Raw genomic sequence first — 13,404 nt, forward strand, 5'->3', positions numbered from 1 at the left:
ACGAGGCCCACGCCGAGCACACCCGGCTGCCCCGGCACTCCCTGGCCTGTAACTCTGGCACACAAAGGAAACAAGCACAGCTCCCCCTGCTCCAGAGCTCACCTAACCCCGGAAACAGCAGGAAACAGCTGCGGAGAGGAGCTCTCAGGAAAAAGGAAGGCTGAGAGAAGGGCTGTGAGAACACGCAACGTGAGATGAGAAGACACAGCCTTCTGGGGAAAACCAACAGCTCTGATTCCCTCCGGAGATCTCTGGGCCCTGCTGGGACTGGGCCATCACTTCAAGAGCAGTCTCTGATCCTGCATCCATCAGTGGCGACCTCCCAGCCACTATCAGGAGTTCAGGACTAAACCCCTGGCACTCATGAACATCACAGGTGCACTCAAACAACAGCAGGATTTTGAACACTTGCCATAACCCCCAACCTGTCCAGCAAGGAAATGTTGATCAGTAAATGCCAGGACACAATTCCCAGGCAGGAAAGCCTAAGGAATAAGGGGGTGTACAGCAGCACCCTTTCTTTTCCCCAGCCTGGTAACGGCAGTGGATACAAGCCATGCACACCGCGCTCCTGAGATCCATTCCCTGCTCTGACACTGCAGCTGCACACATCCCCAAAGGCTGTGTTAATGACCTGGCAGACAGACTTGTCCCAAATGATTCTGCAGAATGCCTGGAGCCCTGAAAGAAGACACTATCTTGTTTACATTGACTGAGGGGGAAAAAATGTCATCTAATTATTACATAAATTCTGGCTGTAGCAGCTTCATGACTAGTTGAAAAGAGGTAACAGGCTCCAAAATGACTGATGGACCCAAGTGTTTGGATCCACCAGCTTATCAATCTAATGCTAAGGAAGATCTTTCACATCCCTGTGTCTCTATCACTTTAACCTACCCATGATGGACAGAGAGAATAATCTCTGCTCTTCGCCTGTAAAATTGATTCATGTACTGTGACTTTTTTTCAGTCTATGCTATGATGAAAATAGAGAAACAAATAAAAAAACCCTGAACAACCACACCCCACAAAAAAAGCAGTATACTGTAAACACAGCACAATAATGTGAATTTTCAAAATATCTGTTTAAGTTATAAAATGTAATCTGTAGGAGAATTCAACTCAAAAGACACAATTACAATTCACACAACAGCTTTAAACTGCATTCCTGCAGCAAACCAGCCTTGGCACCAGGAGCTTCTGTGCAGGGTACACGGGTAAATGCAGCCATCGTGCCACTGTGGATACAAATTAGCGAATCTAGGTAATGCTGATATTCTAACTTTAATCCCATCTTTAGATTCCAGCGCTACATCACAGTTGAATCTGGCACTAACCCTGTGATTACGTATCAGCAGATCAGTATAAAAATAATTTGTTCTGAGTTCACAGTTTTATGAAATGATAAAACATCAAAATTAGCATTCTGGCTGAAATCCACTGCATTTCCCATCAAGGCTTACACATTTAAGCAACATCTGAACCAACTGCCTATAATTACTCCTGGCAGATACTGGAGCACTTAGGCCAGCAGTAGATGCAACAGTGAAATAAATTTTTAAAGACATGCTGCAAACCACTTCAAGATGCTCAGCCCAGAAGCAAACATGTGTCCATAAACCCAATCCACGGTTTATTTTACAGGATTTGTTCACTCTTGCATAGTAAAAGCCTGAGAAGAATGACAGCCCCAAGTAATCTGTCAGTTTAAAATTAAACATTTATTTGGGCTGCAATTTCAAAAACACTCGCCCCGAAATTCCTGTCACAACTACTTAAGAGGAAGTGGGGCTGCATATTAGCTTAGGTTAAAAGAAAGACTAATTCTGCACAAAACCAGTTATTTATTTATTCAAAAGAACCAAGGTTTTAAAATTATAATTTAACTGAGAAACACAGAATGGAGTAACAGAAGTGTATACTAAGACTACACATAAAAACTTCCTAGCATAGAACTAGTTTATTTAGTCTCTCCTGACACCATATATTTATTTGTGCCATGATTCTTATAGCTGGGAACAGCTGTCCCTACAAGCAACCAATTCTCTCTGCATTAATCCTCCTATCCACTCTTCCCAGGAAAAAAGAAGTGCCTCTTTTTTTTTCCATATGCTCATATACATTCCTGAAGGAAAGGGACCATTAACATTACAAAGCCTTTAAAATTTTGTTGGTTTTGTATTATATCTAAGTACACTAAAAAAAAGTTAATTCCAACTACTTAAGCAAATGGTCTTCCACGATAAGAAAACAGAATGAAATACATGAGAATGAAATACACGAGAATGAAATATACAAGAATGAAATGCACAAGAATGAAATACACAAAAATGAAATACAAGGGAATGAAATAAAAGGGAATTAAATACAAGACCACCTCCCCAACAATGTGTCTGCTTACTACTTTCTAAAAACCTCCGAGATGACCGAGCCCTTTCCTCTGCTTCCCTGGAATTTGTTTTGTAAGAGCTCTCCAGAGAAGAGCACTGGTGCTAAGTTTATTAAACTTCCTAACAAATCCCAGGCACCTCAACAGGGAAGGAATCTGCCAAGTTACCAGCTCCTCACCGGGGCAGAGCCTGGCACCAGCGAGGAACACGGCCGTGTTGGCAGCTCCTGAGCCAAGCACGAGTAAATTCCAGCAGGTTCCTGGGGTGTGCTCTGTGCCAGCCCAGGAGCTGCCTGGGATCACAGGGGCATGACAAGGAGACAAGGCTGTGAAGGTGCCAGAAAGGGGAGCTGCATGAGGACGAGGGAGGCAGTGGTGGCAGCAGCCCCTGTGCCAGAGAGATGAGACTGGAGACTACATTTATGGAAATCTCCCGGGGATATGGAGGATTAGGCAAGTGTGTGAGGGATGTGCATGTCCCACCTGCCCAGGTCAGGTTTACCTGAGTGCTGCCCTTTCACAGAACCACAGAAAAAGATGAGCTGGGAAAGGATACTCAAGGATCATCGAGTCCAACTCCTGCACCTGCACAGAACCCCAAGAGTCACACCATGTGCCTGAGAGCATGGTCCAAATGTGCCCTTGAGCTCTGGAAGGTTTGGTTCTGTGACCCTTGCAGGGGACCTTGTTCCAGCACCCAACCACCCTTTGGGGGAAAACCTTTTTCTACTGTCCAACCTCAACCACCCCTCACACAAGTTCTCGCGTCTTGTCACTCGGCATCACGAAGAAATCAGCGTGTGCCTCTCCTTTTTCCCTCACCACGAAGCTGTATTTGAAGCACATGGGAAGGCAGCTGGGATAAAAGTGATCCAACAGCACAGGAGGTACCGGGATCCTCCCGGTGCCCACCCCAGCCCTGGACAGCCTCAAACGCCTCCCCTGGCACTGGGCACCCCTGAAAGAAAGGCTGCCCGAATGAAGGGCTCCCACTGAATTACAGTGGGAGTTACATATGGCCGTGCTGCACAGAAACGTCAGGAGGAGACAACTCGGGACAGCCAGAAAGACGTAAACCCCATCGGCTGCACGAAAAGCAGGCTCTGAGCTCATTCGGGGCGACGCGAGCGCTCAGCCCACGCACGGCCGGGGCGCGCCGCACGGGGCCCGCGGCTGCGGCCAGAGGCTCCCTGGGGAAGGAGGCGGCGCTGGTGATTAAACAACAACACGAACGCGAGACCTCCTTTTGGAGCAGCAGGATCCGAGCCCTAACGGAGGAGGACGGAATCCTCCGGGCGTCACGGCGGAGAAGGGGCAGGAACAGGGGCAAGGAGAGGGGCGGGAGCCGCGCTGAGGCGGCGCGCGCCGCGCTCCCCTCGCGGGCGGCCGCGCTGAGGGCCGGGGGCCGCCGTGCCCTGGCCAGCGCCGTCACTTACTCGTGCAGCCATCACTTACTTGTGCCCCCGGCACTGCCCGGGCCTGCACACCGCGGCGGGGACGTCCCCTGAACCCGCCGCTGCCGGGAAAGCCGCCGGGCTCCCCCTTGCCGGGCCGGCCGCGCCTGCGCCAGGAAGAGGCGGGCAGGGGAAGCGGCGGCGGCGCCGGGCGCTGAGGGGCAGAGGCGGCTCGGGCAGGGAATCGCCCTTCGCCCGGGTCTGAACCGGGAACAAGGCGGGGGCTTGGCGCAGATTGGTAAACGGATGATAAATCTTATTTTCCAGTCCCGCTGCCGCGTACACGGCTGTGAAATATCGGGGGGGCGCAGAAGCTTTGGAGTGGTGCAAGAAGGCCACTGAAAGAACGTATACAGTATAGGAGAATAAATATATAAAAACATAAAGGCAAATAAATATGTAGAAACATATAGAAGAATAAATAAACAGGAGGGAATGTCAGGGTTCAGGACATCTCTCACCCAGAGCCTCCTTAAATACCCCTTAAATGAGTAAAACAGGGCTGCAAGCCGTGAGTTTGGTTGTTTGCATGGGGTCGCTCTGAGAGTTTTACCTGAAAAGCTGCAGAGTTGCTGATGTGAAGAAGAAAACCCTGGGTTTAGTTAAGGCTTGCTTAAAATGGAGAGAGGATGGGGCAGTGGGATGCCCTCAAATGCATCCCTGGAAAACAGAGAAATCACAGAATCAGTGAGGTTGGAAAAGAGCTCTCAGACCATCGAGTCCAGCCCATGGGCCAGCCGTGGCTGAGCACTCCATGGTTTGGGACCAGATCCCACCACACCCCTGCATGACCCTCCTCAACCCACGCAGGGAGGAGCAGATGGCAGCCCTCGCATTCCCATCATGTCCAAACACTTCTGGCCCCAGGGAGCCACCAGGGATTTTTCCCGTTACCCCCCAAATATTCTACAACAGGAAATCTTGCAGCAAAAAAAAAGTTCTCTTGCAACATTTCCAGAGTATTCCCACTTCGGCCCAAGCAGAAATGCTGCAGGAACAACCTTGCTCAGGGAAAGATGAGTGTTTGTCTCGTGGTTAGAGCACAGGGTTCGTGGTCAGGAGCTGTGGGTTCTCATTCCAGCCTTGCCACTGAATCATTTTGAGAGCTTTGCTAGTCACTTTGTACTAGAACCAGTTAGGAATTTTCCGTTGGGATGATCTTCTGATGGAAAACACTTCTTACACCAAACTGAAATCTGGGTGAAAACTGATTTTTCCGTCAGGAATACCTTGTGTCTGGGCTGGCTTAGAAAGGACATTTGGCCCAAACTGCAGTGTTTGGGGTTTCTTCATTAGTCCAAATGTTTTGCTTAGAATAGATAGGTTAGAAAATAAAACACCCCCTCCTGACTGTAATTCCAAGTCATCTTACAGCATGGTGTGAATGTGTGCCCTTATGCTCTGCTTTGCTCCCCAGGAGGTCTGCGGTGTAGTGAGATTTAAATTTCTGTTTTCTGAGATGTGCACATCCCAATCTGAGTCAGACCTGGCCCGTGGGGACAAATCCCAGCGTAGGGCCACCACTCTGGCTGGGGAAGCACTTCATGCAGAGAAAGTGTAAAGTTCAGAGACACAAACGAGCTGTTTCACATTAGCTCAGTGGCCTAAAACAAGGCACCATGACTGGGGAGATACCCAAATGTTTTGTTCGACTGAAAAGCAGTAGAATGAAACCCAGAGAAATGGACCTGATTCTGTTCCAGAATCCCATTCCTGTGTTCATTAAGAACAAATTTATTTCTGCCCTCCCTATAGTCATACACTGACAGTTTCTCTTAGTATAGTACTTGTTCTCCTCCCACAATGTACTTGTAGACACCATTGAAGTCCCTTATTTGTTTTGCCAAGTTAAATATTATTAAGCATTTATTTTCTCTCATAACAGCAAGTTGTGGATTATCTAATAGTTTTTCCTTCACTTCTCTCAGTCAGAATTCATCTTTTCTGAGCATGAGTGATCAGTCTGACATACTGTGAAGTGTTTAAATGATGGCTTGCAAGAGACTTGTACAGTGGCAATAATAATTCCCCCTGCACTCTTTTAGTTACAGACAGGCATCAAATTTGCCTCTTTTACACCTATATCACATTAGCACCTCAATTTACCCAGGTCTTTTTGCCCCAATAAATAACAAAAATAAGTACAGACAAATTTATTAACTTTTGCTTAATACATTTTTCCATTTCATCTCACTTCTCTGGTACTCACATGGTTTCTTTCCAAAGGAAGATATTTTCAAGAACAATTATAAGTTTCCAACTTCCAAAATCAAAGACCTGAAAATGCTTTTTAATAAAGAATCCAAGTTTAGATTATCACATATTCCCAAACCCACATGAGGCTTAATTCATTGCTCCTTTGAAATATTCTGAAAGCTGAGGGTTAAGAGGTGTTATATTAGTGCAGAATAATGATGATTAATTTGTGCTTTGTATCAAATGCAGGAGGAGCAGATACATGTGCAGTGAATCCTCTATAATTCCAAAATCTTTCTATAAACTTGAAAATATTCTGTGGATATACATGCCTTAAATGGAACTCGACCAATTTTTCCTGTTTAGCCTGTGGCTGTTGCAGTTTTCCTTCAAAAAACCCTTCCCCTTCTTCTAAGATTCTCGACAGATTCACTTAAAATACACCCTTTTGCCTTTTCATTACAGAGTAACTAATGAAAATTCCATTTTAAATGTGCTTTCTGGGAGACAGGGATGTTCTTTTTGTTCATGATTAACCAGAGCCCGTATTTCAAGCAGCAGGGAAACAGCTCCAGGTAGTGTAAATCAGCATTGCCCAAGATGGCCCTCAGTCCTCTCAACCCCACAGAACAATTTAGTGGGTTTAGATGACAGTTGGTATCTTTGAAATATTCTCTTTTGCAGAACTAGACTAGATGTGACACTTGCTGGAGAAGAAATCTTGCATAAATCTGTCGAAAAAGACTCAATCATATTACTTCACTAGCTGTGGTAACCTTTGGAGGCCAAAGTCCAGACAGGTTGAGAAATGGAGCATGAGTCCATAAAGGTGACAATTCCATTAACTGCAATCAGAGAGAGAGGTGAATGGTGAGATAAAGACAAATGACTCCTTCTGTAAAGAAAAGAAAATATGTGTGTGCAGGGGAAAGAGGCAGAATGAACATTTTCCAGCCTTGTCGAGGAAATAAAGACCCAGCCCTGCTCTGTTGAGATCAACACAAAAAACGCCCCGTGAGCTCAGTGGGTGCAAATTTTGCCCCAATATCCCAACTTCTGGTGAATGTCAAGCAGCTATGGACCTCTGAACACCTCAAAATTTCATTTAGATGTTTATTGGCATAAATTTTTATGGAAGGGAAAAAATATTTAATAAAGTTCCTGCTTGCTTGTGTGCTTAGGCAGTTCATACAAGCACCTGAGGGTGGGTTTTAATCTCATTTGATGAAGTATAGCACTTCTTCAAGTGTTATAGGAAGTAGAAGCTGGGGAATACTCTGGATAAAGTGCTTACTGGGCTGTTAGACCAGGACTATTCATCTAAAAAGGATGATGGGGAAGTAAAAACCAAATTAATTCTCTGCAACAAGAAGGGATTTTTGAGTGTACAATAGGAAAAAAAGGAAATTTCCTTTGGGGGATTTTTTTTCTGGTTTTAACAGAAATATTAAGTTACTCTTGGACAGTGGAGTGGCCAAAAAGGGAAATCCCTGTTTTAAGTTCCTCTAAATATAGCTAGAAAAATAATTCCAATTTTATCAATTTGTGGCCCATTTCCTCACTTTTTGGGCAGCTCACCTTTTAATACCAAAGTCAGAAGCTGATACAAACAAGCAGACAATATTTCAGGCTCCACCAAAATTCCAGTGTCTTGCTCAGGGCCTGTTCCTGCCTGCCCACTTGGCTGGACACGAATATCCTTTATTCTCAGGGGAGTCAGCCTTCCAAAAAACCACTTGGCACTGGAGTCAGGGCTGCTCTGTTTTCCTAACGTTCGTGGCAGGCAGGATGTTTTCCGACTCTGGTACCCAACAGTTGAGCATTCCAGACAGCACAGGGATTTTTCTTTTGAAACCACAGTTCCAATGCCATAAGAATAAGGGAGGTTCTGTGATCCCGTGTGATCCTGGTAGGAAAATAGGATGACTTTGCTGTCACACAGAGATGCACAAAGGGAAAATGCGCATGGCTCTTGCCACCTTTGGAAACTCTCCTTCTGTAGTGTGAATGCTGAAAAAATCCTGGCATAAAGTCCTATTTCATCAACTGGTTCCCCTCTGGAAAGATTGCCAGAAGGAGAAGACCCCCTCCCAAAATGCCTGGCCAGAAAAGCAGCCCACTGGTGCAGTGTGGCAGAGGGAGTGCTCAGTAGTCTGTGCACACAGTGTTTTCGGCAAGTGAAAATGTTGTTTGCTCCCCAGAACATACAGTACAGATACCCCTACAACTTTTTTTGCCTATCCCTTACACTCCTTGAATTTTAGAAATGTGACTTTATCATTAAGATTTTTGTTCAAGTGATTCCTGAGCTCAGTGATGTCAGGGCCAGCTCCTGCAGAGCAGCCTTTCCCTTGTGGAACAGACACTGCTCAGGGCAGGGCAGGCAGGTGACAGCTCAGCCAGGACCGGACTCTTCACTGCCCAGGAGCAAACACACTGTCCTGGGAGGCAAACTGCCAGAGACATCCCCCCCCCCCACAGCCCTGTGCCAAAATCCAGATGTGCAAAATCGTGAAATCACAATCTGTCAAGCTGGAAATGAATTTCACAAGCCAAGCTGTGAAAATCTCCTCAAATTTCACAATAACTTACATCTCCAGAAAAACGGCGAACAGAGGTTAAATATTTTTTCTGCAACATCCTTCCAAGACTTTTTCCATAGGATATGACCAGCTTGCATGAAGTACTTTGTTACAGTGGTGATATATCACACAGTGGTGCCAAATGCAGTCAGTGTGGGGAGGATTGAAAAGGCTCAGCCACCCTCCAGGCAGTGTGTCCTGATGCCATTCCTGGCACCTTCTACAAAAGGCAGATTCTATTTTGCCCTTTGATTCCAAAACTGGTGAACAGTCATGGGAGGCAATCAGTCAGGATCTGTTAATTTGCAAAAAATATAACTGTCTGTTCTCCAAGGGTAAGATTAAGTGGGATCTGTACTTCCCAGATTATAAACAACACGCAGCCTTTCTCCTTAACTCATTTCAAAATGTACAAATGTTCCAACGCCAGCTCTGTAATCTTTTAAAATCTTAAAACAGAACAGGGGCTCATTCCATTGCATAAAAAGAAGTTTGTAGGATCATGTAGCTACCTGCAAATCACACACAGATAAACCAAACAGCACAAGAAACAGGGATAAAGTCACCTTTTATGTAGCTGGTTCCTGTAGCAGTGAGATTGTCATGCTCTGTATACAACCCAAAACAAATTGTCTGTTTAGAATTAAAACATGATACTGTTTCCAGAAGTCTTGCCTCCAGGGAGATCATTTTATACCACAGGGCAGATTCAGCTCTGGTGTAGGATTTCTGATTTTCATGGAATTGCACCATTAAGGAATTTGGCCCAACATCTTGCCCACACTGATGCAATTCAACTTTTAAGGGACAGCTATGGGGTTTCCTCCTAAGTCAGGCCAAGTTTCTGGAACAAGGGAAGTCTGTAAAAGAAACCGTTGGAGGGGTGTTTTAGTCTGGCATTTAGGAACATTCCCATATTAGAAAACGTCACAGGATTTATTTTGTATGTCTTGCATGTTAGAATTTCGTGATTTTTCTTCTTTCCTTTCAGAGACATTGTCAGTAGGTGGTCACAGTAAAACTGGATAAACCCCAAAGAAATGTAATGAAATGATTATAGACAGAGTGTGTAGAAAGACATTTGTGGATCCAGTTAATTCTGCCTTATCTTTGTTATATAAACCTATTTTCCATACTTAATGTATTGCCTGAGCATGCAATATATGATTAACAGAACGTCTGCACCACTCAGGACTCTGGAGAAAAATGTGAGATGTTAATTTGCCAACATTTTAGGTAACTTCAAATATTCTGGGCGTGACTGATCTCACAGAGTGCTTTGGATTTATGCTTTGCATGACAGATGGAAATCTGAATACACACACTGATGCTCTCACTGATGTTGAAAACTTCTGTGCAGGAATGAAGAGCTGTAACACTTCCCTGCTCCTGGAGCTAACCTGGTATTTCCTAAAATCATGCAACTCCACAGGTCATGGCCCAGCAAACAGGAGTTTCCCCAGCTCTTCCTGCCAGCGCTGCATGTACCGGGCACCGTGACAGGGTGGAAATCTGATGCTGTCAAGGGTCTGGGGGAGATTATTCCCTTCCCTCTGCAGTTGTTTGAGCTGCCCAGACAGCATGAAGCACATGCTCAGGTTCTTAAGGCTTCCTGGGAAAACCAACACACTTTCAAAACCACACCAGAACCAAAACTATGGAAAGATTAATCGAGCTTGGGTCAAGAGGGAAGAAGGATGCAATAGCTTGTGACAGCAGTGAGCTGGCAAATGATGTGCCCAATTCTTAGCTCTCTTATGAATAAGTCAGAATATTCAGTGGATCACATCAAAAACTCCTTTGGACTATTGACATAATATCTGAAAGAACATGGAAAAATGATAGGACAATCAAAGGTACAATTTAATTTTCCTACTTGCATTCTTACACTAATCTGACAATCATAAAGCCTTAGTATAAATCAAATGGCACAAATGCTCTCAGTAAATTAAAATACAGACAGAAATATGTGTAGAATATGCTTTTATGTGTGTACAAGAGTTACAAAAAAATTTGGCACAGCTGCAGTTTACACAAGAAGCAGAATGAACCTGCTTCAAGCATTCCTTAAAATCCCATTCTGCTTTTTGGGTTTTTTTCTGGATTTTGCAGCTTGTCTATGATAAAACCATCATGGCTTTAATTAACTTTTTGAGTCATTGGCCAGTCAAAAAAGCTGAAAATGAAATAAAAAGCAAGACACGACAAAAATCAGAAATTCTGGATGTATTTGCCATTTCTGTCAGCCACAGCTACGAATGTTGTGATAAAGCAAGATAAGAAATTGAGGAAGGAAATAAGTGGTAACTGCATTCTTATTTTAGAGTATTTTATATCTGATTGTTCCAAAATGAGGAAGAATATGTGACTGGGTACGTAACTCCACCCTCTCCAAGGATTGCGGGGATCATTGTTTGTGAGTGTATCCAAACACCAGAAGAGTTTCCTTCCCTCCAGTCTGTTGCAGTCATGGAAATGCCATGGGACGTTCCGGTGGACACCTCATCCCTGTGGTCACAGCGTACACTGGGAAGTCATCATCTTGGGACATATGGGACTGGAAACTTAGAATTGCAGATAATTATCCCATATTTCCTTCCATGGAATCCTGGCCACTGAGGGTCAGCAGCTAAGAAGCAAATCCATGTGCAGGGCATGACTCTGCCATAATGGGCACAGGACCTGACATAGGGTTGCTGAGAGAACAACCTCATCCTTTGTGACCACCTATCACAGTAACCTTGAATGCCAAATGCCCTGCTTCAAGTTAACTCTGGGTTTTTTCCTCCTTACTTTATTGTTTTTAAATGAACTGGCACCTCGAAGTTTCATCTAAAGCTATTTCATATGCTTTTCTGCTTTTAAAAAAAGCCCCATCTGAGGATTGTCTACTCAACATGAAGCTCTAAGAAATCACATTGATCTGGAATAAAAAAAATATCTGAGTTATTTTGTTTAAATGTTAGTGAAGGAAAGAAATCCCAGACAGAGCCGTGGATGTGACTGTTTGCCACCTTTTGAGAAAGTAAATATTCTAAGTCAGCTCAGTGACACTTGTGCAACTGAGTTTCCAATGTTGAAAATTGACACCAATACCATGACCTCAATAACTTAAAATTTTGAACCAAGAGTAATGGCCCCCTGTAAAAGAAGGACCTCCCAAATTAAAACTCCAACTGCTCCATTTTGATCTATAAAACTGTTTTTCCAAGCTGCTGCCTGTATTGGGCTTCAAACCAAAACTGAGTGAATGCAGAGGAGGAAGTCTGATGCACAGCAGTTAAAATATATGAAGGATTTGGGGGGTTTTGGTACATCAAACCCTTCAAAGAACAACATATTTGCAGTTTGGTATTGCAGGTTTTTCCCTACCCACTGGAAGGTTAATCTGTCACGGAGGAATACACTGCTCTCAGATGATATCACAGGCAGGATATGTCCTTGCTACTTTAACTTTTTCTCAGGTAGAAGAAAATTAGTGTCAGCTGTGGTGGGTGGGTGTCCTGGTTAGCTTGCTCTCTTTCTTTTTACATATTCCTATTGGAGGGAACCAATTCAGAGGCTGAGTGGTATTTTTGGCCTTTTAATCACAGCCTGTTCAAGGCAATCCATATTTTGGCAATGGCCCACAATGTTATCTTCATCTGTTACCTATTGCCAGGTTTATTCCATAGAATTTTTCACAGATCCCAGGACCAAGGAGGCTTCTGGCTGAAATTCCTCCCAGCCCAGCTCCCAGCAGTCCATCCCAGCCCTTTGGAGTGTGTTTAGCCTGCAAAACCCTACGCTGGGACTCTGGGTTGAGCAGCAATGTTTGGGACACCCACTCGATGTCCTTAATGTTGGGTGACAGGAAAGTAGGGGAGGGAATGAGCCACTGCTTTTGGTTTGCAAGGTCCTGAAGCCCTGAGCTGTGGTTCTAGGGGATCTCTGCTCTTTGACAACACTTCCCACCACGTGTTCCAGCCAGGAAGATGGATGTACCTTAGTTAATGTGAGTCATTCACTGAACCTGGGCCAAACTTTGAAGCAAATCTGGGCCAGTTTACTGCCTCAGGAGGAAACCTGGTTTTTGCATGAATTAGATGTGAAAATAAGCAGAGCCTGACTGACATCTCCTCTAAATTCCAACTGTAAGGGTAAAGCCCAGAGGGCATGAGCCTCAGGCATGACAAAAATGAGGAGGGGAAAATGAGGCTTCTTCCTGTCTCCCCTGGAAAAGCCAGAGAGACACATTTTACTCAGGACTTAGGCTAAATTGTTAATGATTTATACACTAATTAAGTAATGTTTATAGAATGGCTTACATATGTAAATGGCTGCAAAGATGCTTATGTTTTTCCTGCACTCTCCAATTAAACCAACTTTCATTACAGAGCAAAACAATTCCATCCCAACTTGTTACACCAGTTCTTTAGCCAGGCAGCTTTGCAGCCACTGCTCCCAGCTCAAACTGGGCTATTGTGTTTCTCTGAGGAAACTTCTGTGCTGGTTTGTAGTTGTTTTAATTCCATCACAGATCACATTCTGTTTAATGATAATTTGATTTTGCATTGCAAGACCCAGATGTACATTAGGAGGTCACAACCTTTCCATTTATCTCGTAAAGTAACTATTTTTTCCCTGAGTTCCATCAGGTTAAAACAGTTAGCAATTTTTCTCCTTGAAGTGTCCCTTCAGCTTGGCCAAGATATATAATAGATCAGTGTAGCTACAAATGCATTACAACATTAGTCATCAATTAGTTTTAAACCATCGCTGTAATATATCATTTATCCAGCTT

General features: G+C 44.3%; 1 protein-coding gene and 1 long non-coding RNA gene across 4 annotated transcripts in view; one reads left to right on the forward strand and one right to left on the reverse strand.

Annotated features, from left to right (window-relative positions):
• FGGY (FGGY carbohydrate kinase domain containing) overlaps positions 1-4,073 on the reverse strand; it is a 128,277-nt gene extending 124,204 nt beyond the window's left edge. Inside the window, exon 1 of one of the 3 annotated variants that reach the window (XM_053950755.1) lies at positions 3,845-4,073. The gene's annotated coding sequence lies outside the window, so the exon portion shown is untranslated. The remainder of the gene's footprint in view (positions 1-3,844) is intronic. The other 2 variants (XM_053950749.1, XM_053950746.1) reach the window with 2 other exon arrangements.
• On the forward strand, positions 4,015-7,120 carry LOC128792388 (uncharacterized). The gene is made up of 3 exons (XR_008432393.1): positions 4,015-4,081; positions 6,505-6,614; positions 6,724-7,120. It is a non-coding gene; the product is annotated as an uncharacterized LOC128792388 (long non-coding RNA).
• The last annotated feature ends 6,284 nt before the right edge of the window (positions 7,121-13,404 follow it).

Source organism: Vidua chalybeata, chromosome 9 (genome assembly GCF_026979565.1).
Source record: "Vidua chalybeata isolate OUT-0048 chromosome 9, bVidCha1 merged haplotype, whole genome shotgun sequence".
NCBI lineage: Eukaryota > Metazoa > Chordata > Aves > Passeriformes > Viduidae > Vidua > Vidua chalybeata.